General features: G+C 41.6%; 1 protein-coding gene across 3 annotated transcripts in view; it reads left to right on the plus strand.

Moving 5' to 3' along the window:
- The window catches only part of ankrd11 (ankyrin repeat domain 11), a 125,499-nt gene that overhangs the window by 64,671 nt on the left and 34,297 nt on the right, over nt 1–26,531 (plus strand). The window contains exon 1 of one of the 3 annotated variants that reach the window (XM_037750595.1): nt 5,778–5,861. The exons of the other annotated variants lie outside the window; for them this stretch is intronic. The gene's annotated coding sequence lies outside the window, so the exon portion shown is untranslated. Of the gene's footprint in view, nt 1–5,777; nt 5,862–26,531 lie in introns of those variants that run through there. 3 annotated transcript variants of the gene reach the window in all.

A 26,531-nucleotide genomic window follows, 5' to 3' on the forward strand; every position in this document is an offset into this window, starting at 1 on the left:
AGTTTCATATGATGCCAGTATCTTCATTCTAGCTTTAAAACTGAGCCCGCTACAACCTCCAAAATATCGATTACTTTAATGCGTTTAAAGGAAATTAGTGGCGTTAAAATGATTTTGCGTTAACGTGTTATTATTGCCTTAACTTTGACAGCACTGGTATTTTTACATTCTGTTAACAACCTGCCTATTGAGCTTCGATCTCCAGAAATACTATTGATTTCTGACCATTGGGAGAGTTTCCAAAATGGGTTTTAGAGATGTCTCTTTTTTGGTTTGCATGTACACACATAAATGTAATATTTTTATTACCACAGCACGCTCTTGTTTTGGTCTTTTCTCCCTCCTCTCGCACTCTTGCTCTGACTTGGCAAAGAGGTGCTGCATAAGAAAAACGGTTCATGTCTAGGGAAAGGTAGTATAACAGGAAATTGCATGCATAAATATGGATAAATGTGTTTGTCTTGTTTCTCACTGGCTCACTGGGTGGACGGGTCTCTTGGACGACTGAGCAGATTGCTAAGGCTCTTATGGGATCTAGTTTAGTATTCCAACAACATCATGCTATCAAAAAATAAGCCGCTGCCTTCATTTTAGGATGAACACACTGAAACGGAGCAGACTAAACACTATTTCCCAATTATCTTTTTTTATTTTTTTCCCTAATATCTCCTTACAACTTCATTTGGCTTCAGCTTCGTGCTTTCTCTTGCTCTCCAGTCTCAGACACAACATTTCCTGCAGGCCCCATGGCACACTCACTCTCTCTCTCTGTTCTCACACATAAACACTGAGCTCAGAGGAGGGGTGGCAGTCCGATTGGTTCAGTCCCCCCTTTGTGTTTTTGTGGAATAGATGTGTCCACCACCATGTGCCGTGCTTAGCCTGCCCACAGTGTTGTTAGAGGCTCCCTCGCCTCTGCATGAACTCCGATCTTGTGGTTAGCATGCTCTAAATTGTGTACCATAGCTCTCGACAGAAGTATTATTTTTTTTTTTCAAATGATCACAAGCTTTTTGCTTGGTGTGATTTGGAGTTTCCGTGTCAGATGTGAGACAGAGATCATAGCAGGATTCAGTAGCAGGCTGTGTGCTAGAGAGGGTGGAAGATGTAATGGGGATGGCATTACAGAGGACAGGAGACAGGTCGAGGTAAAGAGACGAGAGGACAGACAGGCTAAATTGAGGCTGAGGTTGTGGGTGGTGGCTGGGGAGGAGGAGGCACGGATGATGTAATGTGTAACAATATCCACGCTCTGTGTGTGCACCTTTAGTGTGTATGTGTGTCCGTGCATTAGCACTGAGGGCCAGCCTGCTGGCTCTCATCAATAATTCACCGGCCCTTTTAGTGCGTCTCCCCTCCTCCTTCCTTACATCCCCTCCCCCAGCTGCCTCCTCTGTCCTCCCTCCTTCCCCTAACCTCGTCTCCCCTTTGCTCGTCTCCTAAACACCTCCTGAAAACATAAAAACACCACACTCTTCATCACTCACAATACTTTTGTTACCCCATTCTCCACCCCAGCCAGAACAGGCCAATATCCATCTCCAGGCCCTTCCCCCTCTCCTAACAGACACTTGGTAGCTTTTGACTTTGGAGCATATGCTTAACAATGCATAAAATCACTTCCTAATAGTTTACTTTATCAGATTTATAGTCCAGGATTCATAATAGGTACATATCCCAAGATAATCCCTGTGTGTGTGTGAGAGAGAGAGCTAGTGGACGGAAATGCATTCAGAGAGATGACGTAGTTGGTTGTTTTGGTTGCAGCCGTCCTCTTGTGGATGGCAGTTTACAGCTCTTTGGCAGAGCTCCCATGGCCGCATTTAATGGTGATGCAGCACAAAACCGAAGAGAAATGAAAGGAGACAGTGGGGGGAGAGGAGCTCTGCCTCTCTCTCCATTACAGAACTGAGTTTGTTTTTAGTCATTTTGTTCTCGTAACTTTACTTTGTTTTGCATTCAGTCAAACATATATTATAAAATATTTTGCAATAGTTATAGACATATTGTATAGTATGATACTTAGGCAAAATGATATAACGTTTTTATTAGGGCTGTCAAAGTTAACGCATTAATGCAAATTCGTTTTAACGCAACTAATTTCTTTAAACGCATTAACACAACTTGCGGTTTTTAGGTTCTAGTGGGCTCAGTTTTAAAGCTAGAGTGAATATACTGATATCATATGAAACTAAAAAACCTAAGGAATACATTAGTACCAACCATGTCATACTAGCTTGTCAGGAAGGAGGTTAAAAAACACTCCAAATTGCACTACATTTTTTGGCAAGTTTTGACAGCTGTTGTTTCCTGTTGGACTTGAGTTTACCATGTTATGATTTGAGCATATTTTTGTATGCTAAATGCAGTACCTGTGAGGGTTTCTGGACAATATGTGCCATTGTTTTGTGTTGATAATTGATTTCCAATAATAAATATACACATACATTTGCATAGAGCAAGCTTATTTCCCCACTCGAATGTTGATAAGAGTATTAAATACTTGTCAAATCTCCCTTTAAGGTACATTTTGAACAGATAAAATATGTGCAATTAACTATGGACAATCATGCGATTAAATATTTGAATCGATTGACAGCCCTAATTGTAACACATTCTACAACCAAACATATATTAAAAAATATTTTTGCAATATAAATTCACTGATTTAGTTATAGACATACTGTATAGTGTGATACTATATTATATAACATTTTTATATCAGCAAATGCCAAGTACTCTGGCCTTGGTTTAGTGTTGGCCAATTATGCTGTAACTGAAGATCTCTCAAAAGATAATTTCTCTTCACATGGCGCTGCTTTTGATTCCAAGGTCTCCAATAAAGTAAGAGGCCTCAACACAAAACACTGTTAAAACCCCCATACACCTTGATCTGAAAACAAATTCAACTGCAAACGATGTAGCGCCGAGTGTGAATGCTAGGCTCTTGTGTTGTCCCATTTCCAGAAATGATAGCTTTTCCCCTCTGTGGTACCACTTTCTCCTTGTTCTCCTTTGCCTTCCCTCTGTGCCTCTCTCTCTCTCTCTCTCTCTGAAGCTACTACTCCCCCTCTCTTCTCCCAAACAGGCCGACCCAGCTCAGGCCCACATGTAGTGTGAAAACTGCTCCATTGTATTGGAAAATCTGTGGGAGGGACAAAAAAAAGGAGGAGGAACAGGGTGCAGTGGTGGAGGTGATTAGGAAACCAGATCCACGGCTCGGCTTCAAAGGGAACTGGATCTCTCCGCAGTGCTTATTGATCAGCCAGGAATATTGCCGGTCTCCTTGGTATTGGGTTGAATTCTAGCTGATATATCATGGAGACACTGCGTTGCCTCCACATATATTTACATCACAGTGCTTGTAAGACAATGCCTGTAGCTTAGCATGCAGGAGATACATGCTGGTTAATTATTGGTGTTTGCAGTGTGCCTGTTCAGACCATAGAGATGTTGTTGTCGTCTCCCAGCATTAATCTTGTATGTCTGTGATTTAAGGGTCGATTTTTTTGGGGAAATTTGTTGGCTAGGCTTTCTGTATGTCCTGAAAGATCAAGGGAGGCAACAACAGTGTCAGCCATTGTATTATTTAACTCCCTCTTTCCTGTCCTCTCATTTTCTTTTCCATCCTAACGTTATCTACCCCCCTCTTGCTTTCCCTTTTTTCCCTTCCCTCCCTCCCAGAGAGAAGGCACATGCAGAGCCAAGTAAACACTTTGATATGCGGAAGGAATCTCTCCCACCCCACACCCCCTTCTCTTTCTCTCTCACTCTCTCCTCACAGCCTATGTAGGTCATCATGACTCACTCCTTTATGCTTCAAAAGCCGGATCCCTGCTCAGTTGCTCTATCTTGAGCCCTCTCACGTTCAGCGTTGTGTAAGAGAAGTGTGTTTGAGTGTGCAGGCAAAGGAGCTACAGACGACCATTTTATGTTTGAAATTGTTTTTTTCTGCTTAATTTGTACTCCAGAGTGGTAATTCTCATGTTTTGTTTGTTTCTCTGGTACTGGACATATAGCTTTCCCCTGCAGTATGCCGTTTTTAGAGGAAAAACTACACACACAACTACAACTACACATTTGTACTATAACAACCAGTCCTGCTTGCCTCTCTTCTTCTCTGCACACTGCATTCACTCTGACCTAGATGCTGAATCCATCAGCTGCGGCAAGCAGATTTATTATTGCGTCAGAAATAAAATGCTTAGGCCTATTTCCAGATTTTTGGCTGAGATTTAAGTTTGCTATCAGAGTGACAGTTTGACATTGTCTTGTCTTGACTTCCTGCTAGAGATGCACCGATACCGGATCGGGTATCGGGCCGATACTGACCCAAATAGCTGGATTGGGTATCGGCTATATATCTATTTGTTACATTTTGTTTTACAAAGTTAGGAAAGCAATATTTAAGTCAAGCCTGATGTTGCCTTACACATAAAAGAATGATCACAGTCACTGACACAGTGAGGCATACAGCTTATTAATTAAACACTGGTATCAGATCGGTATTCGGTATCAGCCGATACCCCAGGCTCAGGTATCGGTATCGGGACTGAAAAAGTTGGATCGGTGCATCCCTATATTTCTGCTTTATGTTATGCAGGTTTTCACCTTTTTTACAAGAATTTTATTTAGATTTTTTATTCATCTATACACCAAGGCGTACCATTTTAAGATTAATAATACATATGCTCTTAGTTTTTAAGCCCAGACCCATTGCGTGACCATGTTAACAATCCATTAGGGTCAAATCCAGGCCAATGCACACTGCACATCTGTTGGTGCTTGTTTTTACTAGTACTAAGTTCTGCCTGCTACCTGTTGACTGGTTAACTCACGATTTGTGTGAGATTACGTGTCTCACCCTTGTGAGGGATTGTTTAGCCATGTTCTGGTGTGGAGGGAAGCCCTTTCTTCTGTGCTCCTTCCACACATGGCAGAGTATCTGCATATGAATGCTGCCTTCTGCTTCTCAGCTCTGACACCGAAGACACCCCTCTCACCCCCATTGAAAACCAGGGCCTCTTCACATGCGCACGCATGCGTGTGTCTTTATTGTCAAAGAGGAGGGGGTTTTTTTTCTGTAAATTCAGAACATTATTTTTGACCTTTTTAATTTGAAGTTAGCAGATGAGATGAGTTTCATGTATCAAGATCATCTTCTTGTGAGTGTGTGTGAGTTTAAAGGGTACGGCGAGGTGGCCGGGGGCTGCAGTCTGTCGGAGGCGTTTACTGGTGAATGCCAGGATTTGAGGACCGGCTCACCATCCTGACCCAGATCCCAAATGGCCTTAGCGTGTCACATGTGTGTCCTTTTGTCCTCCTCTCTCCAGGGCTGCTTTCATATTGGCCAGACCTTGGAAGGGGAGAAAAGAGAGCACAGGGGCTTTTTTTTTGATGAGTCACTCAAGCGAACAAAAACAGAAGGAGGGGTGAAGGAAAAATACAATGCCCTGCAACCCTGTCCACCCCCCCTTCAGTGCTTCCTGAAAACACTCCAATATTACATCACACACGCACAGGGCTGACAGTTAAGAGTGTATCCAGTAGCCCTAATGGTGGTCAACCGTTACATGCAAAATTATGCCATAACATAAAAGGACATGCTGAGAGCACATTTAAGGCGAGCACAATGGGGTGAGAAGCTGAGGAGGGATGTGCATCTGTGTGCAAGATGAGGAAGGGGGTAGGGTGTGCTACGGTAAAATGGAAGCTTTGTGGAGGGAACCTGAGTAGGCTGGCTTTTGGGGCTGTACATTCACACGCCTGTATCATCTGTCCCTTTTCCCTAGCCTCAATGCACCCCTTGTCCTCAGAGCTGCCTAACCACATTGGACCCTCTTGCAGCCACCCTTCTACTAGTAAGACCAAGAACCTCTGTCCATGAAACAGTCCAAGACTGAGACATTGTAATCCTGTCCAGTGCAGCCCAAACTTCCTGTCCAATATTCCGTCTGTACCATCCACTTTTTTTTTTTATAGCCCAGTCAACAACTTCCATTCCCTTCAGTTACATTTGTGTATTTTCCTTTTTGTGTGTAATTTTAGTGGTAGCCTGCTTCTCTGGCATGGGTAAATAGAAACGTGTGCCAGGAGTGTAAACTTTCCAGATTTTGCCAGAAGGCACAATCATGACATGCATTTCTAGTCTGTGGTTTTCTCCGTCTTCTGTCTCTCGTGCTCATCTTCAAAGTAAGTTTTCCGTAGGAGAGTGGGCGTCTGCACTGGGCCATCAACAGGAAATTCCAGCCTTGGAGTGTGGGGGTAGGGGACGGCTGGGAGAGAAGTGAGGAAGATCAGGAGTTTGTTTAGTAGCGTTTCGAGAGCACCCAAAGGTCTCTTGACTGGTTTGGTCTGCATGTGAGCTCCCTCTGGACAGTTAAATGGGAAACGAAAAACAACATCTTCAATACTATTTTTGCACCACGTCTCTCCTTAACCTTATGCGTGTTGTTTTTTAACTATTTTAACCTCGGCTCCTTTCTTGACTTTGGCTTGCGTGTTGTTTTTTTGCTATAATTACCCCTCCATCATACTTTATGTGCATCCCTTCGTTTTCCACGGAAAGTTATTTGTGCTCAAATTCTTTGTTCAGCTTCATCATTGTTGCTGAGATGACTAAGCTGCTTTACCCACTTAGGTTTCTCATACTTAGAAACTCCAGATATTATCTTCAGACATTCCCAGTAACTAAAGTTTTTTATCCTTATTAGGGGTCTCTCATCGCCCTGAAGGGGATTCTTTCACAATAATGACCTGCTAGCTGTACATTATCCCGCTTATTACACGTCCACTTACTGAAGAAATCAATATTTTGACACAAAAATGGTCCGCCAGAGTCCGACATCTGAACTGCGCCCATAGCAACGGTCTGTTATACAGAAATTACAAACTACAGAACGCCGTGATTGACCAATCAGAATCAGGTATTCAACACAGCCGTGTAATAAATATAAATAAAATAGGAGTAGAAGGGTTGTTGAACTATTTGCTGTGGTAATTTGACTAATGAAAAAGAAAATGGCAATTGTTGCTTGTTGTTATGGTGACAACAGAACTCACGTCAATGGGGTCGTAAAGTGTGTGGTTGCAGCTCCTTAGAGCACCAAAGCATGGCAGAATCATCCCAAGCTAACCAGCCAGCTGTCCGCTAGCTAGCTATCTTGGTAATTCCACCATGCTTCAACACCACACTGCTTACAGAAAACAAGCCAAACATGAGAAACCGCTGTCCCCGGGATGTACAGACTCTGACGTTTCCATTCTACCAGTAGATAGGATGCTCTTAGAAGGTCTTTAACTTCAGTTTTGACAGTGTCTGAAGCTTGTGTGAAGCACTGCTTGTCCCCAAAGACTTCCGTTGGTATCATAGCTGTAGCAGTACAGCTGCGACGCCTGTTATGATATATGTTGCGCTGCTCTGGGAGCTGCTGTGAGACACTAGAGCCGGTAGTATGGCCGACATTAGCATGAGCCTTAGAACAGCTAGCTGACATGGAGAGCTGACAGAATGCAACTCAGCTGGGATTTCCATAGTATTACTTTGTTGTGCAGCACTCATCATCCATGCACCTCAAGTGCACTACATAATATATTCACACACGACTGGTGGAACAAAGATATCATACAGAGAAAGGCAGCACACACCTACTTGCATTGCCTAGTACTACAACAGGGCTCGACAATAACAGTTGCCATGTTGCCATTGGCAAACATTTTGAGAAATTGGCCACCAGTTCTTTGTTTGCGTCTGAAATTCCATACTAACATGCTATGGAGTACACTAAAACAGTATGTGAGATATTTTAGTATGTCCGAAACCTTAGTATGAAACCAATAGTACCCAAATTGCATACTATTTCTGTTGAAATATTATAGTATGCAACTTTGGATGCTGCAGCAACGTTCATAATGGACATTAACATCAATAACGCTTCAATTTAACTGTAAGTATAAGATTTCACTTTGCTAGGCATAATATATATTTAAATTAGTTCCGATTTTGATTCGTTTTGGTCACCTGAGGTTGACTCGGGTTACCATGGTTCACGTCTCCAACCGGCAAGGAGGCTCTCAGGAAGTGATGACGTAAATTACTAATCAGTGCGTCAGAAAAGATGCATACTATAGTCTATTCAAACAAAAGTATGTTAAACGATAGTACACCTGTTGAGTCGTCGTAAATTACTACTCAGTGCGTCAGAAAAGATACATACTACTGTCGATTCACACAAAAGTATGTTTTAACAGGATTACAGCAGCTGTAGATGACGGCTCTTTTCCGGTCCTTTTTCAAAGCTCATCAGTAATGGATCGCTGTCGGGGTGTAAACCATTTCAACCAATATAACAAATAGTGTATACTGGATAACATAGTCAACCCTGCCTTTAACATATAAAAAATGGAGACAGTAAACAGCAAAACGTGCACCCCGAAATAAATACATTTTTAAAAGTTGCTGCATTGGTGAGCTTTAAATATTGTTGTTACAGTCAGAACCAGACAACGCTGCACATGCATAGATGCGTTACTCGCACATGCATTCGTTTGAGACAATGTCGAAGCAAATTAAGTTATTCGACTGCGGGGTGAAAAGCTTGACTAACCCGTCAACATTACAAACATATGTGTAAATTGATCCAACTGACAAAGAACCAGATGAACCTGAACGAATATCATAAAGGAGATCTGTAACGCCTTGGGGAGCCAAGAATCGCGGCATCTTTGAGCTGGATGGATAATTATCTTATTAATTAATTATAATGAGCTTATTATTTTGTATTATCTATTATCTTATTATTCTTATATAAGAATTATGTTTGGTAACTGTAATAAATCTTTTATTCTTTCATGTCACATCTTTATTATTAAGCTGGCGTATAACCGCATAGTATCTTATAAGGTGACTAAAAATGGCAACCATATTTGTGCAGATGCATTGTTGTTGGCCTGGCAACCACTTTTAAAAGTTAGTGTTGAGCCCTGTACAACAAAATAGTATAGTTCCATCTCAACTTTGCATTGCCTAGGACTACAACAAAAGCACATGATGTTGTCTGATTGTTACTCTGCACGTGTCATCTCCTACATTGTTGGGTAATATATTTTTTAACGTGAAAAATAGATTATTGATCAGTTACGAGCATCCCAAATCTGTATTGGTAAATTTAATGGCACTCCTCATGGAAATATGGTCATTGTTCTCATCATAAATGGCAACTAATTTCCCAGATACATGCGTGTTCCAGAAAACGCATCGTATACATTTGATTTAAAAGCTTGAATATCATGTATGTTTTGTTAGAGGACCCAGCAGAGCTTGCTACGAAGCAAACAGTTGATGCTGACCATGTATGACATTATCATTAAAAGACTGCATTGGTGCTTAAATTCCTATCAAAGTTTTGTATTGGGTATTGGCCTTGTGAAATGGGGAATTGAAAAGGGAAATGGCCCAAGCAGTGAAAACCATTGCTGTTTTCTATTAATATTATTATTCCTTTTTCCTGCTTTCTTATCGTAATAAATCCTTTTTTTATCCTTTGTCTTCGCTACTCTCACATGAAAACAGTTTGTGTTACCTCTGTGGTAGGGCTGCACAGGGTTATGGGTTAAAGCTTTAATTGGCTAAATTGCATACATATGTTGATAGCTGTTGTCTGGGAATGAGTGTGTACGTGTTTGTGCACATCTGTGTGCAGGCTCAGGCTCAGAAGTGATGCCTTGTGAACAGTGAACACCGGAAGAACAATTCCCTCAGGGTAGTGCCTCCTTTCAATTATTGCAGTTTCCATTTCGGACGAAGATGGAGAGCCAGTATGCATGCATACACACCTAGACACACACACATACACACACGCTTATACTAAGAGATAAACAGATGCTAATTCAAAACTGCATGCAAACTGGTTGTGTTGTGCTGCTTGGCTTAGGCTAAGCATTAAGGCCCAAACACACAAAGCCGATATCAAAGAACTAGCGCGGATGAAGGCTGACTGTTGCGTCGCCTCATGCCGCTGTCCGACAGCTGACCATCGGCTTTGTGTGTCATGGCTGTTAGGCCAAGTTGCCTATTAGATAGGAGCCGTAGTTGCCTTGTTATAGTCTGTTGATCAAGTTGCTGGTTTGGGCTCATAAGAATTTGCCAACCAGTCTTTCTATTGTCCAGGTTGAGTGATATTATGTTTGTTTTCCTCTTCCACTACTCCCTAACTGGTTTGGGATGTCGCTTTTTATATGGCCAAACTTAAAGGCGAGGATGTAGGGGATCATGGGATTGAGCCTTTGTCTCCATTTGACCGAAGGACCCTGTGATGTGTGGTCACAGCAAGCACGTGTCCCTCCAAGCTATGCTGCTCTTTTACTGGACAGAGTATATTTTTAGAATGATACCATGCTCCAAGCCAACTGTGTCATAATTTCAGTTATGCCACACACAACCTCGGCTTAAATGTTTACCAGAAAAACTGTATATAATATCTTTATAGAAAGATTTTGTTGACAATTTGATGGATATTTCCGAGGGTTCTTTAGTCTCTCTAGTCTCAGTGAAAGTGTCCTGAACAGCACTTGCTCAAACCACTAATTGGAGCCTTTCTGTCCAATCTGACGGCTTTTATTGATTATTCCATTATGAGTGACTGTGGCCTGCCACAGACCTGACGTGGTCAGTTGTTAGTTTGCCTGCCTACCTGTTAGGTTTATTTGTTCTGCCTCAGTATTCACTTCACTGAGGTTAAGGTTAGAGTTTGTTTGGCTTAGGCTAGCCAAAATACTTAAGACTGTTTCATTGCAACAGTGTATTCGGATTTGCATAGAATGCATGTTGAATGCGTGGTAGCAATGGGTGTGTGTAACAACTCAGCTATGTGTCCCTGCTGTATTGTTTTAACTTGTTATTAGCATTATATCTCTGGTAGAACAGTGACTCTGCTGCAACGTTTGTACCGGGGAAAGCCAGCCATTGTTATCCAAAATACTATACAGCACACGTCTTTTGAACTTAAACAGATTGTGAATCCGAATGATTTTATTTACCCGACCAGAGTTGGTGGGGAGTAGAGTTATTACAATACCAATACCAGTATTGGAAATGCGTCCGATACTGCCCAAAACTTGGTATTGGGTATCGACAAGTACGCCAGTCTATGCATCAATCCGACCCAGAAAAGAATCAACTTGTTTAACCAGAAATCAATTCTTCTTTGCCACTCCAAAACAGTAGCCTTCACTGTGCTGTCGCCCTGGATGTATCATGGCTGCCACTGGCAACTACTGTTTTAGAGCAGCGAAGAAGAACTGATTGCAGGTAGTTTGTGACGTGATGATAACAACAGTGTGGTGCTGGTGGAGAGTGTAACGGTAACGGTAGTCAGAGCAAGGAAAATGTCAGCTTTTTGGCAATATTTCACAGTGGAAAATCGAACAAGTGAAATGGCAATATGTACAGTATGTAAGGCTTCCGTTTTGAGCTGTGGCACTAGTGTTGCCAATTTCAGCACCAGCAATCGTAGAAAACATTTACATTAAAACACAGAGCACAATACAACAAAGATAGTAATCATATCCCATCCTTACACGGTCAGTAGTAAACAGCTGTTAAATAATGATAATAATATATATTTTTATCACGCTGGTATCGGATCGGTACTCGGTATCGGCCGATAACGCAAGTTCAGGTATCAGAATCGGTATTGGGAAGGAAAAAATGGTATCGGAACATCTCTAGTTGGGAGTTTTGTAAAGTGCTGCAGTGTGAGTTGGTCAGCTGATCTCGTTTATTAGTGCTGGAGTTTGGTGCTCTACTCCACTAACGTAAACCAGTCTCTGGGCGATGGGGGTACAAAGTAGTCACTTCACTTTTGTCTTACAGAGCTAATGATTAAGTTATTAAATCCAAAATGCACCCAAACGCTTGCCAATTTTGAAGATGAACTCTAGTATGTGCGCGTTGTACATTCTGCACTCTACTGTTGTACTACTACTTTTTTCGTTCCGTCATCATTAACAATTTAGAAAAATGTACTTTCTGCATTTGTGAAACGATTCAGAATCATAGAGGGTAAGAATAGCAATTGTTATGTGAACCCCTAATGTCTGACTTGTCTATTATACATGACTGTGTGTTATTGCTGGGAATAGGATGTCAAAAAATAGGGCAGTATTGCACCCAAGGATTCCTGCCACCTCTGAATGAATGTAGTGGAAACGGGGGAATTTGTGAGCTCGTGCTCTGGATGATGACAGAATTCAGAAGCACTTTTAATTTACCTTTTTTTTTTTCTCTGGGCAACAGAAACTTAACTGGAACTTATATTCAAATGTTCCTCTGCTCAGCTTGATGGAGACATGGCGAATCATTTCTGAGCTTGCCCACGACTTTTAAATGGCATTCACACACCTTACGGTTCCTGCACTCGCATGAAAATGTGTACGCACACAAATACACCCTAAAAAAATCTGCATGTTCCTATTATGAATATTATAACTTCGCCACTGCCTGAGTCTGGCATCAGTTCCCTGCCCCCTCTTTAAGCAGGCACCGCCCCAGCCCTCAGCTGGCTGTGCTCTGCAGTAGCAGGCCTTTCATCCTTCCATCCCTCCATCCGGCCCTGCCCAGTGATTTATAATTCATCTGGGATCCTGCCTCCCTCCACCCCTCTGCACCAGGACAGCATTAACATTCTGTTTGGTCCCCAGCTACGCTGCACCCACGTGTGTATGTTGTGCGTGTCTGAGGAATGATTCCTAGCCAGCGAGGCTCCATTTGGAAGTGCTGTTATTGTAGCTGAATGTGTTCGCTCTGTTCTGGCTCTGCCTGCATTCCTCTGTCATTGTGGGGATCAGGTTGCTTGTCTGGCTGTCTGTCTGCTGCTGGTCTCTGCTGTTGGTTCTCCTTCTTCTCCGTCTCCATATGTGCCAAGTCAGCTGCCCGTCCCACCTTCTGGTCCCTGTGTAATAACAGAAAGCAGTGCGGCAGAATGAGACCATGTATTGGCCGTTCTATCTCAGAGGGGTCTTCACCAGTACTTCAAGTTTATTCATAACATGTGACTCCTATTCCCACAAAAGCTATAATAGACACAATTTCAGACACAGGGTTTATTACTAGAGGTCGACCGATAGTGGATTTTTAAAGGCCAATATAATAATGATATGTTGGAGCAGGAAAAAGCCGATTGCCGATAAATTGGCCGATATCTGCTTTACTTCTGCACAATGTTATTTGACTACTTTTGCATACACTGTTTTTAATAAATCTGTTTTTGTCACTCTGAATTTAATCATTAGTAAGAGAACATCCTGACTGTGATTTGGTGGATTACAGCATTGGAATAAGTTATATTTATTTACAATAGGCGATGCGCTGTTCTGTGACATATGACTGCCCTTGATTACTTCTGTTGCGCATCTTGTTGCATTGTTAAATGCCACTCAAACCATTCATGTTTTTGCATATTTCTATTATGTAAATTGTGTGCTCCGCTCATAGAAAACTCTTCTGGATATCAACTCAAGCGCTTCCTAAACTAACAGCCAACAAACCAGCTGGCGATCAAGATGTTTTGGCTTCACTTTTGGTGAGCTGTCACCCTACAGCGGCAGTCTGTGAAAGACTTTCCTGAATGTTGCTGCTGCAGTCCAGAGTAGAATAGTAATATACTGTATATTACTCATTTTAACAGAGAGCAGACGGGCAAAACAACAATGCACTAAATTCAGGCAAAGAACCTTATTTAAGTTATTCAATTTTTTGATGCAAAGATTTGTACATTAGCAGGAATATTGCACAACATTGATGTGAAAGCAGTGCTCTGTTTATTTAAATGTGAAAGTGCAATAGAAATATTTTGTCCCTAAAAATAAATCAATAATCGTGATTATCATCTTGGCCATAAACGTGCAGCCCTATGTGGTAGCTGTTCTGTAGCGTTTTTCCTTTTCCTTCATTTCACTCTTCTCTACCAGTGTAAATGAGTTTATTTCTGCTGGTCTTGTTCTCACACAAGGACAGACGGGGACAGAAAGGGGCTGAGGCTGCTAAGGAAAATTGCTTTTTTTTAGCTAGCACATTGGATCAGTGCATTTGAACAAGCTAACATGTTAGCTGGTCGGTCTGAATAATGTTTCATTCAGCTTTAGCTTACTTTGAAACAATATCAATATAAGTACAGTAGCATTACACACGTCTATTTAAATAACCATCAGTCATGAATTTTGGAGTAACTGCAGGTTCTAATCTTGTGTTTATGGTAGGACTTTGCCTTTGTTTACTTTTGGATCATTGATTGAGCCTACTAAAAATGAGGTGAGGCAACGTATTCAGATTGAGTAATAGATATGAGGAATAGGGGGTTCTTCCTTCGTGGCTTTTATTGTGATAAAGAACGGTTATTGTGAAAGTCTTTGGTTGTGATGTGAAAACAGTTTTGACTCTGTCATCTAGCTTTTGTTCCTTTGGAGGTTGAATGTGTTTGTTGTAATTCACCGTGGACAGACACATCTGCCAAATGTATATAGTGATTAGTAACCCATACTTTGTGTCAAGAAAATGAGCACAAGTCAAATGCTGAAATTAGTAGAAAGCAGAGGAGACCAAAGTAAACCAAGCAGAGTGACACAGTGGGATAATACAGGTTGTAATGAATGAAGCAGGCCCAAGTAGGGGGGTGCAAGAGAGACTTGGTGAAGATGTCCTCATAGACGCAGAGCACAATTAAATCCTGCCCACACCGGAGGGGAAAACAATTCATCGCTCTCCATTGACTGTCTTCGTTGACTTCAATTATGTCTGCTGGCAAATGCCTAAAAGTTGCTGAGTGGTGGGATGCACTACCAACAGAGTACTGGGTACTACCAACCCAGCACTAAGTTTTTACAAGCTGCTGAACCAAAATACTGAGCCATTAAGAAGACAAAAGTGACTAAACTGGGGGATCCTGACGCTCAGTATGCCAACGTGTGCAGCAAGCATTTTGTCCAAATGTCAGTTTTAGGCTAACTATATTTCTGTTAGTTAAGCTAAAGCATTTTGACAGTATGCAGCTTGTGTTATAGTGAAATGTGGTCATTATGTTTGCAACTGCCTTAGCTAACTATAGTAGCTTGATAACACATAGCTAACATTAGCTCGCTAACAGATAATTTCATCATGTCCATAGCCTCCGTCTTTTTCACACTTCCCATTCATTGTCTATGTAAGCAGCTGTGCAATGCATTCTGGTAGCGTGGCGTCGTGATTAGAGAGAATAGGCGTCAAATGTTTTCAGTGAACTATTTTCGTGATATAAGAGAATAAAGTTTCTAAACGAGCCGCCATGTTGGTTCCAGTTTGAAAGCTTGGAGCAGCAGCCCACGAGGAGAAGCGTTCATCCAATCAGGTGCCTAGTGCCTTGTATCTAGTGGCAGCCCATCAAGCGTCCAATGCTGGGAAGCGAGGCGATCCCTTGCGATAAAAAAAACGCCCCTGTGGACACGTTCCATTATTTGTCATCCATCATCATTTCAGTTATCAACTGCACCTACCCTGGTAGACATAGGGTGCTAAAATGATTCTTTGGCATGCTGAAATGTGATGTTTTTAACTAGATACAGGCATTTTGTTAGCGTTCCAGCCCTTGCTTGCATAATGTGGGACCGATTGTTTCCCCTCGAGTGGGCGTGTTTTTCAGAGTGTGACGTGTTGTGCTCTGTCTCTATTGGACAAAAAATAAAAAATAGAAGTCCTCATTCAAAACCGAATGGCTGTCAGCTGCTGAGATCTTTAACCATAATGTACAAGAGCAAACAATGCCTGGTGCAAGAGGTGCAGAGTATGTGATGAGTTCAAATAGCGGACAGAATGTTATGTCTGAGGTATCTGTCCCTTTGTATGAAACTAGTGCGTTTTTAACCAAAACTTTTATCAGAATTGCATCACGGCTTCAAACATTGGACGCTCTTTAGATGATGGCGGTTGTACATTGGCGTGTGTGTTTGTGAGACATTATGATGCTCATCTGTGGAAAGGTCATATCCACCCTCTGTGTTTCTCCTCCAATGCATCTCTCTCTCGCTCTGTTCATTATCCATCCAGGCTTTCTCCCTCTGCTCTGCATTTATTTTTACCTCCTCACGTAATCCTTAATTAATGTAGATCCAGTCACCGTGCCTCACATTCTACTACCACACACACTTACTTGTACACATACACACTCACTCATTCATGTTCTCTCAAGCAGGCACACACACATTCAATCATTTATCTTCTCTGTCGGTCTCTTGCAGGAGCATAATGATGTAGATCACACACACACACACACACACACACACACACACACACACACACACACACACATCTTAACACATTGCTCACTTTACAATAATAGGCAGATGGGCGGCCTCGTTGCTCAGTGAGCTAAAGCATATACCAAATAACCATCATGTCCCGGCTTCAAATCTGAACTGGGACCCCTGACGCATGTCATCTCCGTCATTCCCCAGCTGTTATAATGGTCCAAAATAAATAAACAGCAGAGACTTTTGTATTTGTTCCATCGTGACCACACAGTTTAAAGGAAAGCAGAATAATATGCCTTTTAAGTTATCGATACTGATTTAGAAAAAAAGTCTTCTATTTTTCAGAGTGTGTGCAGGTACTGGAAATAGTTGTCACATTTACTAAGACTGTCTCAAGAAAGATTAGATTCTGATAGGATAAATGTGTTGCCCATATATGTTTACTGTTTTGTTCAGCAGTTTGTTCCTCACAGTCCAGATTGTATGATATCATCACCTCTGTTATTCATACACCAACTTTGAGTCACAGACGATTAATGGATCTTTTTTTCTGCACTGATCAACAGAAGAAAAAAAAACACTTTTTTTAGATTACCTATGTCAAGTGATTTTTGGAAAGGTTGTGTTAGCTGTCAGTAGAGTGATGAAACCAGTTATGATACTTTTGCAATTCAGTGGTTGACCCACACCATTGCGTTTTGTTGGATGCAATGGTGTAGGCACATCACCAAAAATCCTCATCCCCAACATGAAGCAAGCTTGTTTCAAAGCCGAGCCTCCATTACAATATCCACCGTAAGCCATATAGTAATAGTAATAATATAGTAGAAAACAACTCTTACTATGTAAAGATATAGAAGAATAATGTCTACCTGAGCAGAGAAGGAAATCGCTCTCCCTCTGTGTTGTAATTGCTTCTCCTTGCTTTGTTGACATAGCAGGGCCGGCCATGTCTGCCATGGATGTATAAAGAGAACTGGATACAGCATTGTTGGCGGGCTCTCGTTCATTCCTATGAGAGTTGCACAGTGGCGCATGAAGCCAAAATGGCTCGCCTGCCGAGTGATTAAGTACCAGGATCATCCGGCGATCTTCCGCATCCATTGGGCCCATAGAGCAGGCGCAGTAGTGTTTCCTTTAACTCCGCCTCCCAACCCTCGCTCCAGTGTCCACGTGATGGACATGGAAGTTGTAGTACCGCCGTTTGGCCACTACGGAGATTTGCAATAGAAATACTCCCAATATCACATTTAGCACCTTTTAAAGACTGTAAGAGCCTGAATGCAAGAGGCTGCAAATGCTGTGTGAGGAATGGGACCGCACTTCAGGCTGTGGCGTTAACCCCTGGTGCTGGCTCTGATATTTTTAGAAATTAGGTCTAGACTTAGTACACTATCTGTATATGAATATGACTTGGAAGTTGCACGGTTGTCTTTTCCTGTTTCATGTGAATCTGTGTATCTTATGTGTTGTCCCTCCTCAGTGTATATCCAGTTGTTTTAGCTATGTGAAGCACATTGTGTTTTTATTAGTATAGAGTATGTTGCACAGCAGTTTGACCTGTCTTGACCGCTCGCCTGCAAGATGACTCTAATCAGCTTTTTGCGGAGTTTGGTTTTGTTTTATGTCTTTTTACACTGCTTATCAGATCGAGTTTTTATTGAAGTTTCAGTTCCAATACTTACTCATTTGTATGTTTGTAACTGAAACCCTACCTGACGCTTAATGTTCAGGAATACGTGGATGATTTGATCTTTATTCAAGGCCTAAGAAGTATTAGCACATTGTTTTATGTTCGTATAATCTCTTTCTGCAATTCACAACCTGCCATAGTTTTTTTTTGTCGTGCACAGAAACGTTTCAAACATTCTTTATTGGAAAATAGTTTTCCGCTCTCTTGGAAGGTGATTTATTCACCAGTTAGGCAATTTAGTTTTTGATGTAGGAAGGGTCAAGGCTTATTACTCTTTGCCAGAGATGTATTTTTGATTCACTCACATCCTTGATCTTTTCTTTCCATTAACCACTGAGTTTGTTTTATGTATCGTCAGACATGCCACACAGCTTATTTGTTAAATGTGGGATTCTGTAATTGCCACATTTATATTTGATGTGCTAGCCACAATATGAACCTGTCACAAATCGTGCCCCCGTATTATCATTATTAATTGTATTTCATTAACCTGGAATGCAAAAGTGTCTGTGTGTTGTAAATAAATGTGAAGCGCTACCACTGGTCACTGTCTTTAGTCCCTCCACATGTCTGCAACACAATAACACTTTATTGTTTTACATTCCTGCCACGCCGGAGCAAAACTGTTTCATCACATTTGAGATACTTTTCCATTGTAGTAGGATTTCTTATTTCTGATGTCGCATTTGACTCATTCTGACTAAACATCGCCAAACTTGACACTGATTCGTTGTTCAAAATTGTAAGGCTTTCTATGCAAGCTATGGCAGTAAGCAAATACAGTACTGTATACGCTGTATATTGCATCAGCTGCAGTGATGTTTTGGTTCCAGTGTGAACTGGCTCTTGCCTCTTAGCTTGAAATATTTTCAGTTATTTCATGGCTACACAACATTCATGGCTACCCCCGACCCACGGTTGCAGGGCTGCGTTGTCACGGAAGCGTAACGGCCACCCTCCAGTACCCGCCCCCCAGGTTAAGTTCTCTCTCTGTGAGCATTTGTTGCCGTTGTTAGCGCTGTAAGCACTGTTAGTTGCTTGCTGCCGGCTCACACATCTCCATGTTCAGAACCATGTGCGGACAGGCAATCCTGGCTGCATGGGTTGTGGCTGCTGTGGTAGTGGGCCAATCACACGTCGCAATAAATCGTAGAACGCTTGCGGTGATTGGCTGCGAGCAAAAAAAAACGGTAATCTTTTTCTAGATCTGGTACAAAATGGATCAATTGCAGGTATCGTTTGACTGGAGAAGTTTTGATACTACTTGGTACTGGGTTATTTCGATTGATACCTTAAAGGTATCAACTGATCTGAGCTGTTTAGATTCGTAAGCCTGGAGTCCAAACTCTCTGCAAGCCAGTTGAGAAACACTTCCTGAGAGATTGGAAGTATTACTTGATTTTTATTAAGAGCTGATATACAATACACAGTAAATAAACTCAGCAGATGAACTTGGTTCTGTAATTATTTAAGACTACATGGCATTTATTGCGACAAAATATTTACCACTCGCTTGCTTTTAAAAGTTTGTATCTGTACAGAACTGTTTGTGTCTTGAGCTCTAAATTCAGTGAGCAACTCAGTGTGGGTGTAGCTTAAGGCCAAGGCTGGAAGTGGCTAGCCAGGTAGCTGCTTCATACTTGCTGCCACACAGACTCCGCCTGTGCCAACAATTTCTAACTGGAATCCTTACAGTATTAGGCAAGAAGAAACAGTGATGTTGAATTGAAAATAACAAAGCATCCCTTCAAATCACTTCCTTTAGAATATAGTCTGGTAAGTAGGACACCTTCAATATACGTTCTTTAGATAAGATAAGAAGATAAGATCTTGTTATTTTGGTGCATTTTGTGCTTGGCTATGCGTGATTATTATGACACCTATCAGCCTGGGTACATTCCCTGCATGAGAAGACAGGTCCACCAAACATTGTTGTTCTTTCCATCAGTCCTGCTTAACAACTTGGTCAGGGGGGTTGTGCATGTGAAAATAAGGCCAAGCTATCCAGAGAATTGGAGCAGATGATGTGGCTTCAGCTGATGTTTGAAGTGCCATTTTTGTTGTTGTTGTTGTGTTTGTTGTAGTGGTGGTAGTTTGGTTTATATTGCTTGATAGTGTGATCACTACAAACCGGTTTAATGTTTTCAGGAATAGTACAGTTTTACTGCACAACCTCTTGTGTCAAAGTGACTATAGACTGTTTGCCCTATGTGGTAGCTGTGTTAGACATGATATTTGTCAGCACATAGGAGTGTATGAATGAGTGAAACAGCTCTGTTTGGTCAGACGGTGGTCCAAAGGTCAGAGAGCGATTGAATCCTCATTGCTTGAGGTTGATATGCAGAAGCACTCTTCTATCAATAGGTTCCCCCTCTCTCTCCGTTCACAGCTCTTTCACTAGCTTCACTAGATAGGCCTGCATCTGTCTCATCCCTGAGTTGCTAGGCAACAGGCTTTCCATGTGTGTGCATGTGCATGCGCTCACACGTTGCTGTGGCAATGTCAGGCTTTTGCCTGTGAGAGAGGAGAGAGAGAGAGAGAGATGTTGAGAATAGAGAGGAAGGCAGATGAGAGAGAAGTACTCAGAGAGGAGAGGGGGAAGAAATGAGAATGAGTCAGAGCACTGATGAAGCTGAGGGATTGAGAGGAGAGAGCCAAAAAGCACTAGATTGTCTCTGGCCTTTCCTGCAGCCTAGCTGCATATATATACAGGCCTGCCACTATCTTTGCGAGGTCACTGGCAAAGACAGCATGATTTACCAGACTGGCAGGCAGGCAGGCAGCAAGCACTGAGCTGTTATTGGATGGAACAGAGAGGTGTAAGGGAGAGTGAACGTGCTCAGAATAGAAAATCAGACCAAGTGATTGGATTCCTCCCCACATCTCACTCCTCTCTTGCTTTCTGGCTCTCTCTGCTCCAAGAGCCTTATGGATAATAGAACCACTCCCACTCACTCACATTTCAAATATATTTTGTCATTTCCAGATGCCCTTGTGTGTCTGCTGCTCAGATCGACATATAAGCATGACGACTTTTATTAAGTAGGAAAAGATTGAGATCTGATACTGTTTTATTTAACCCCAAAACTTGTTTTCTGAAAATACAAACTAGTTATAGGAACAATAGAGTATGTAGGCTAGTATACTAAACCCATATCTTTTATAACTTTAAAAGACTAATCTAGAAGCACGAACCCTCAACTCTCAAGAATCACTGCTCTTCTTTGATACAACGCTCTACACTCAGTCATTCTGCTCCTTTCGTCTGTTCTAGCATAATGCATCTTTCCTCTCAGCGCTCGTGTGTGTTTGCACATGTTTGTGTGTGTGCGTTCATGTGCTGGCCTCTTCTTTCTCTACACAGGTTTATAATGAAGTGAATAGGCCCAGGTCAGGGACTGAGCAGCCAGGCTGGTCTCCGGTTGCCAGGATACAGCAGTCGAGCCCGGCTGGCTTTATTTGCACACCAAACAGGCTAGCTAGCCGCTGCTGCTGCTGCTGTCCTTCTATAGACCATTATACTGCACGGCATGTCCATAGACTGCTCTACACATATGCACAAACTGGATGAGATGTTGTTACCATTATAATGTCATAATAACCAGAATACTTAACTGGACATTTGCAACCAGCATTTTCTGGTATTTCATAAATTGGAAAAAGAAATGTGATTAATTTGTGTTTTTAAATTCGACATTAATAAAAAGTAACATCCTTCAATACAATTTCAAAATAATTGATCATGAATAATGATGCTGTATGAATGACAGATGTATTTTATCACATCATGCAGGCTTTTGGCATGGTGTGGTAAAAACAGTGGTTGGTGAGAAATCTGTGTTTGGAGTGAGAGGGGCTGGGCTAAAGTCATTTGATGTGTCATTAGATAGGGATAACTGAGGGATGAAATGGGACGCAGCAACAGATGACTTCAGACTTGACTTGCTGCTCATCCTACTTAAGTTCAGACTTGACCCGGATTTGTAAATAATGTCAGATGAACAATGAGTCTTTTAGAGTGTGGTATGGCAATATGACGTCTCTGCCGAAGCAGAATTGTGATTTTTGCTACTTTCCCTAAAACCTATAATAGCGTGCAACTGTGGGTGATGCTGAATCAAACAACAACAACAACAACAACAAGCCGTGTCAGTACCTGTGGCTGCCACGTGTTTGGTACTATATGTCTGTAACTTTAAGAGACTTGAAATACCTTGGTATAAACAGAGCACTATTGTGTGCAGAATGTGAAAGACATGACAACATTTGCTTTTGAATGCCCCATAAAACACATTTAGCCACGTCTGTGATTTTAGCTGTTAGCATTAGCTATAAACTTGTGTAACGGAAAATATTGCTGCACTGTCAGATATGTTGGATGGTCATTGACTCAGTTTGAGCTGCGTCTCAGTGCAACTTTTGATTTGATGTCTTTTGGCAGGTTTCACTTTCCTCCAAGCAGGCCAGTTCAGTTCGTTACACATTAGAACGGTTATTTTTGCGTTTCCATTAGCAAAAGTTGTGGATGGTACCAATAGAATCGCTCCATTTTTGGTACCACCTCGGTCGAGGTTCCAAGCGACCTGAGCCGATACTTGAAGGTGGAGTTAAAACGCTGTAGACCACTGATCGGTCAAAGAGAAGCGTCACTTGCACAACAGGGGACATCCGGCGCAAACCTGGGATTTTTAAATAGCCACGCTGCCATCAATAGCGGCCGCAATTTTTAATTAACTCAACCCAGATATTAAAAAAATGGCAGCTCAATGATCTGCGGTGTACAATTGACGAAGTGTAGACGTTTCTCTGTTGATAAAAAAAAAAAAAAAAATGTCTTAGTCATCGTAAACCTTCTTGAACATATATTTAAAACTCACACACTTAAAAAGAATGTGGTGGTGCATGAATATTTCACTTCAGTTGCAGGCTCCTTGTTAATTTTGACTGTGTTGCTACAGCATGGGTGATGACTTTCAATGGGAGTATAACCATAAGTATATAAACTTAACTTGCATTTTTGTGCCTCATAAACATTTCTGCTATGAGGACACTTTGACCCCTATAACACTTGCTTCACCATTTATGTTACTGTGTGTAAGCCATATCTGTTAACCAACCCCGAGATCAGTTGACCGACTGCCAGGGAGTTTGCTGCTGATTTGTATCTGATTGTGCAATAGGTAATTGGGTTTGTGCACACACCACGCTACATGACACACACAAACATGAGCACAGACAGCTGAACAACACAGCAGCTGCATACAGGGATGGGCTTGTTGCTCTCGGTCTGTCAGTGTGGAAAATTTGAGGTGTGTTTCTGTGTGTACAATGAGAGTCATGACTTAGGAGTGGCATGAGTTTGGAGTAAACAACTACTTTTCTACTCTGCACGTGCACCTTCACCTCTTTCACTGCTGTGTGTGTCTACATCTTTGTGGTTTCCCATTGCTGAATGTTGTTTCCCTGTATATAATCAAGGATGCATGTTCTAGCAAAATTGCTTGCAATGCTAAAACTTAGTAAGGTAAAAATCGGTCCATGAAGCCTCCATGTTTGAGGTCATAGTTTTGAACATGTTTAATGCAGCAGACGTCTGGAACTACATTAGCATTTATATTCTTGAACCTAGCAGTTTTTAATACTTTGCACTTTCATAACGACTCACTGGGGTAAATACAGCATGTATGTATTCATCCCACGATGTTACACTATACAGTAATGGTATTTATGAATATAACATTATTATTGAACTTATTTACAGTGCACATTAATATACCTCCCATGCTTTAAAAGGAATAAATCCACAGCCGCATGCACTATTATTTATTATGGCTGCATTTACACCTTTTCATAGATTTGGCATCATTGAATCACTCTTGAGGCTGGTTAGCGTAGCTACTAGCTGCAGAGTTAGCTGGATTCATGGCATTTTATACCGAAATTCTTTTAAATGGAGAATTAATATTTGTTTAGGACTGCACAATTAATCAAAAAGCTTTCGAAATCACAATATGACCAACTGCAGTTTTCAAATCACAGGATGAGGAGGAAATCACAATATTTGTTAAAGGCGAATGTGTGTAAAAATACATTTTGAATTAAATATTGTCATGCTACTAAGATGTTCTGGCTTACACATCATATTCTACAGGCTTAAGAAAACATCTTTGTTTTGTACAGATCCCCACAAACATCACACCATAATCATTTTAATATGTTTTTCAGTGGAAATAAGAATAATCATGTAAAAGTCATACCCTCTAATGTCGCACATCATATTGCAATGCAATATTGGTCAATTAAATAGATGGCAATTAGATATTTTTTTCAAAATCGTGCAGCCCTATATTTGTTGTCATTGGCCAGTGCTCATTTTGCATGACAGTTTCACCAGTTGTGAAATTGTTAGACACAGCCAAGAGTTCATTTTAATTTTAGCAAGTAGGTTTTAAATCACTTCACATTGTCAGTCTTGGGCCTTAATGTGACGTTTCCTAAATCTGGTACTATAACATCCTGATGTAAGTGTGCTTGTGGTGTGTGCCAGTGCATCTGCGAGTGTGCACACAGTATGCTGCAATATGCTGAAGTGTTGGCCTCTATCTGACCGCAGAGGGAGTGGCTCAGAGGATAGAGAGGATGCTACAGGAGGATAGAGAGAGAAAGGAACTGGGGGACATAGCAAGAAAGGTGTGTGTGTTTATGTAAGGGAGAGAGAAGGGATGGATAGTAGTACTGGCAGGTCCTGTCCTTCATTTGGGAGAGATTGCTTCTCTGGCTCACCTCTCGCCACTTCTTTCTGCAGTCACCATCTCCATGGCCAAGTCTAACTTGGCTGACGTCATGTATAAAACATTAAAACTCAAACAGTGCTGCCCCTCTTTTTTTTCTGGTATCAAGGCATGAGTGTTATTAGGAGTTTTAGCAATGGTCAGCAGACAATAGTCAAGGGGGTGCTCATATCTTAAACCAGACCGTTTGAATATTGAACTGAAGCTGATTTAAGTTCTCTCTGAAATTAATATTTGCATTGATATTTTATATCTACTTATCTTGTAGTTAATATTAATGTTTCTATGCATTCATTTGTTAAGAATCTCCCCAGAAGTGCATTAAAGTTGCTAAATTCGATATCCAGAGCATTTCTATTGCAGGAAACAACTATTTGCTATGTAAAGATATAGAGGATTAATGTCTACCTGAGCAGAGAATGAAGTCGCTCTCCCTCTGTGTGTGTTTGTTGTAACCAGAGCTTCTCTGTGCTTTGTTGACCTCACCGGGCCGTGCATGCTTTTAGTGCATGTTTGTGCATGTGAGCGTGCCCCACTGGCTAGCTCACGGCTGCCGCTCTGCACAGCGCTAATACAGCGGTTACAGCTGATAATGCCGTCACGTAAGTGTAGCACCCATCCTCCAGTTCCACCCCAGGTTAACACTTCCGTTGTTTTCACTGTTAAGCTGCCTTCACATGATAAGAAATTTGCTTTTCACTCACCTTGAGGTAGGGTGCAGAGACTTGCAGAGGCAGCATGTAAAATATCTCCCCGAAAAGAACGCAAAGAGCACCTTTCACTCTCTAGGCAGCAACAACAACAGTTGTTCTTATTGGTTGCGTTTTGAAAGGTTAAAGTTGAAATAATTTGAACTTTGAGCACAGCGCTCGGCGATTTCAAGCCGATGCCAAGGGTAGCGCTTCTGCCTACTCTGGCAGCAACGCTCTCTCCATAGGAAAACAATGGCACAGCCAGTGCAGAGCGATTTTTACCATGGATCATGTGTAGACGGCCTTAGCACCAATAGGTGCAAGCCCCTGGCTCGTTGTTGCCGTGTTGAGAGCCGTTGCGAGGCAATAGAAATGTTCCCAATCCCGTATTTAGCACCTTTAAGTTCCTTTCTAGTAGTAAAACCTCAAAATACAGTCTGAGATTTCTTTCGCTTTTTCATATGACGGCTGCTAATGCTGGATGCTGGCGTACAATGTTCACCGCCACTTCTACTCACCACTATGTGTAACCTATCACTTATATCTATCACTTACATTATTGAATATGTATGTATAAACCCAACCTAGCGAGTACATGTCTGGCAATAATAGCTTTTATAGTAGTTGCCAAGGTAGCAGCTACACATTAGCTTGTAAAGGCTCAAAGTGAATTGAGTAGACTAATGTCAAACAATATGACATTAATTTCCATTGTAGAGAAACTTAGTTTTCATATACTGGGTATTATTATCGTATGTACACTCGCACACACACACATGGCATTAATAAGCTGTTTTGTGGCAACAGACTCACACTGTTAGCAGATGTTATGTATCTTTTGATTGGGATGAAATTACAAAGGAAATGAGGCCTGTGGTTTTGAACAGGGTTTCCTCTCCTTGTGTGGGACTTTGTGTGACTGCTAGCTTGCAAACATCATTTTCCTGTCTTTCGCATGTCAGCGAAATGCTCTGTAGCTATAACTGCCCATCATAGTAGTCCCAAAATAGTGCCGAGATTATTGTTCTAGAAGCCCAGCTGACCCAGTTTGCGGTGTGTGTGTGTGTGTGTGTGTGT

Source organism: Sebastes umbrosus, chromosome 2 (genome assembly GCF_015220745.1).
Source record: "Sebastes umbrosus isolate fSebUmb1 chromosome 2, fSebUmb1.pri, whole genome shotgun sequence".
In the NCBI taxonomy this organism is placed as follows: Eukaryota; Metazoa; Chordata; class Actinopteri; order Perciformes; family Sebastidae; genus Sebastes; species Sebastes umbrosus.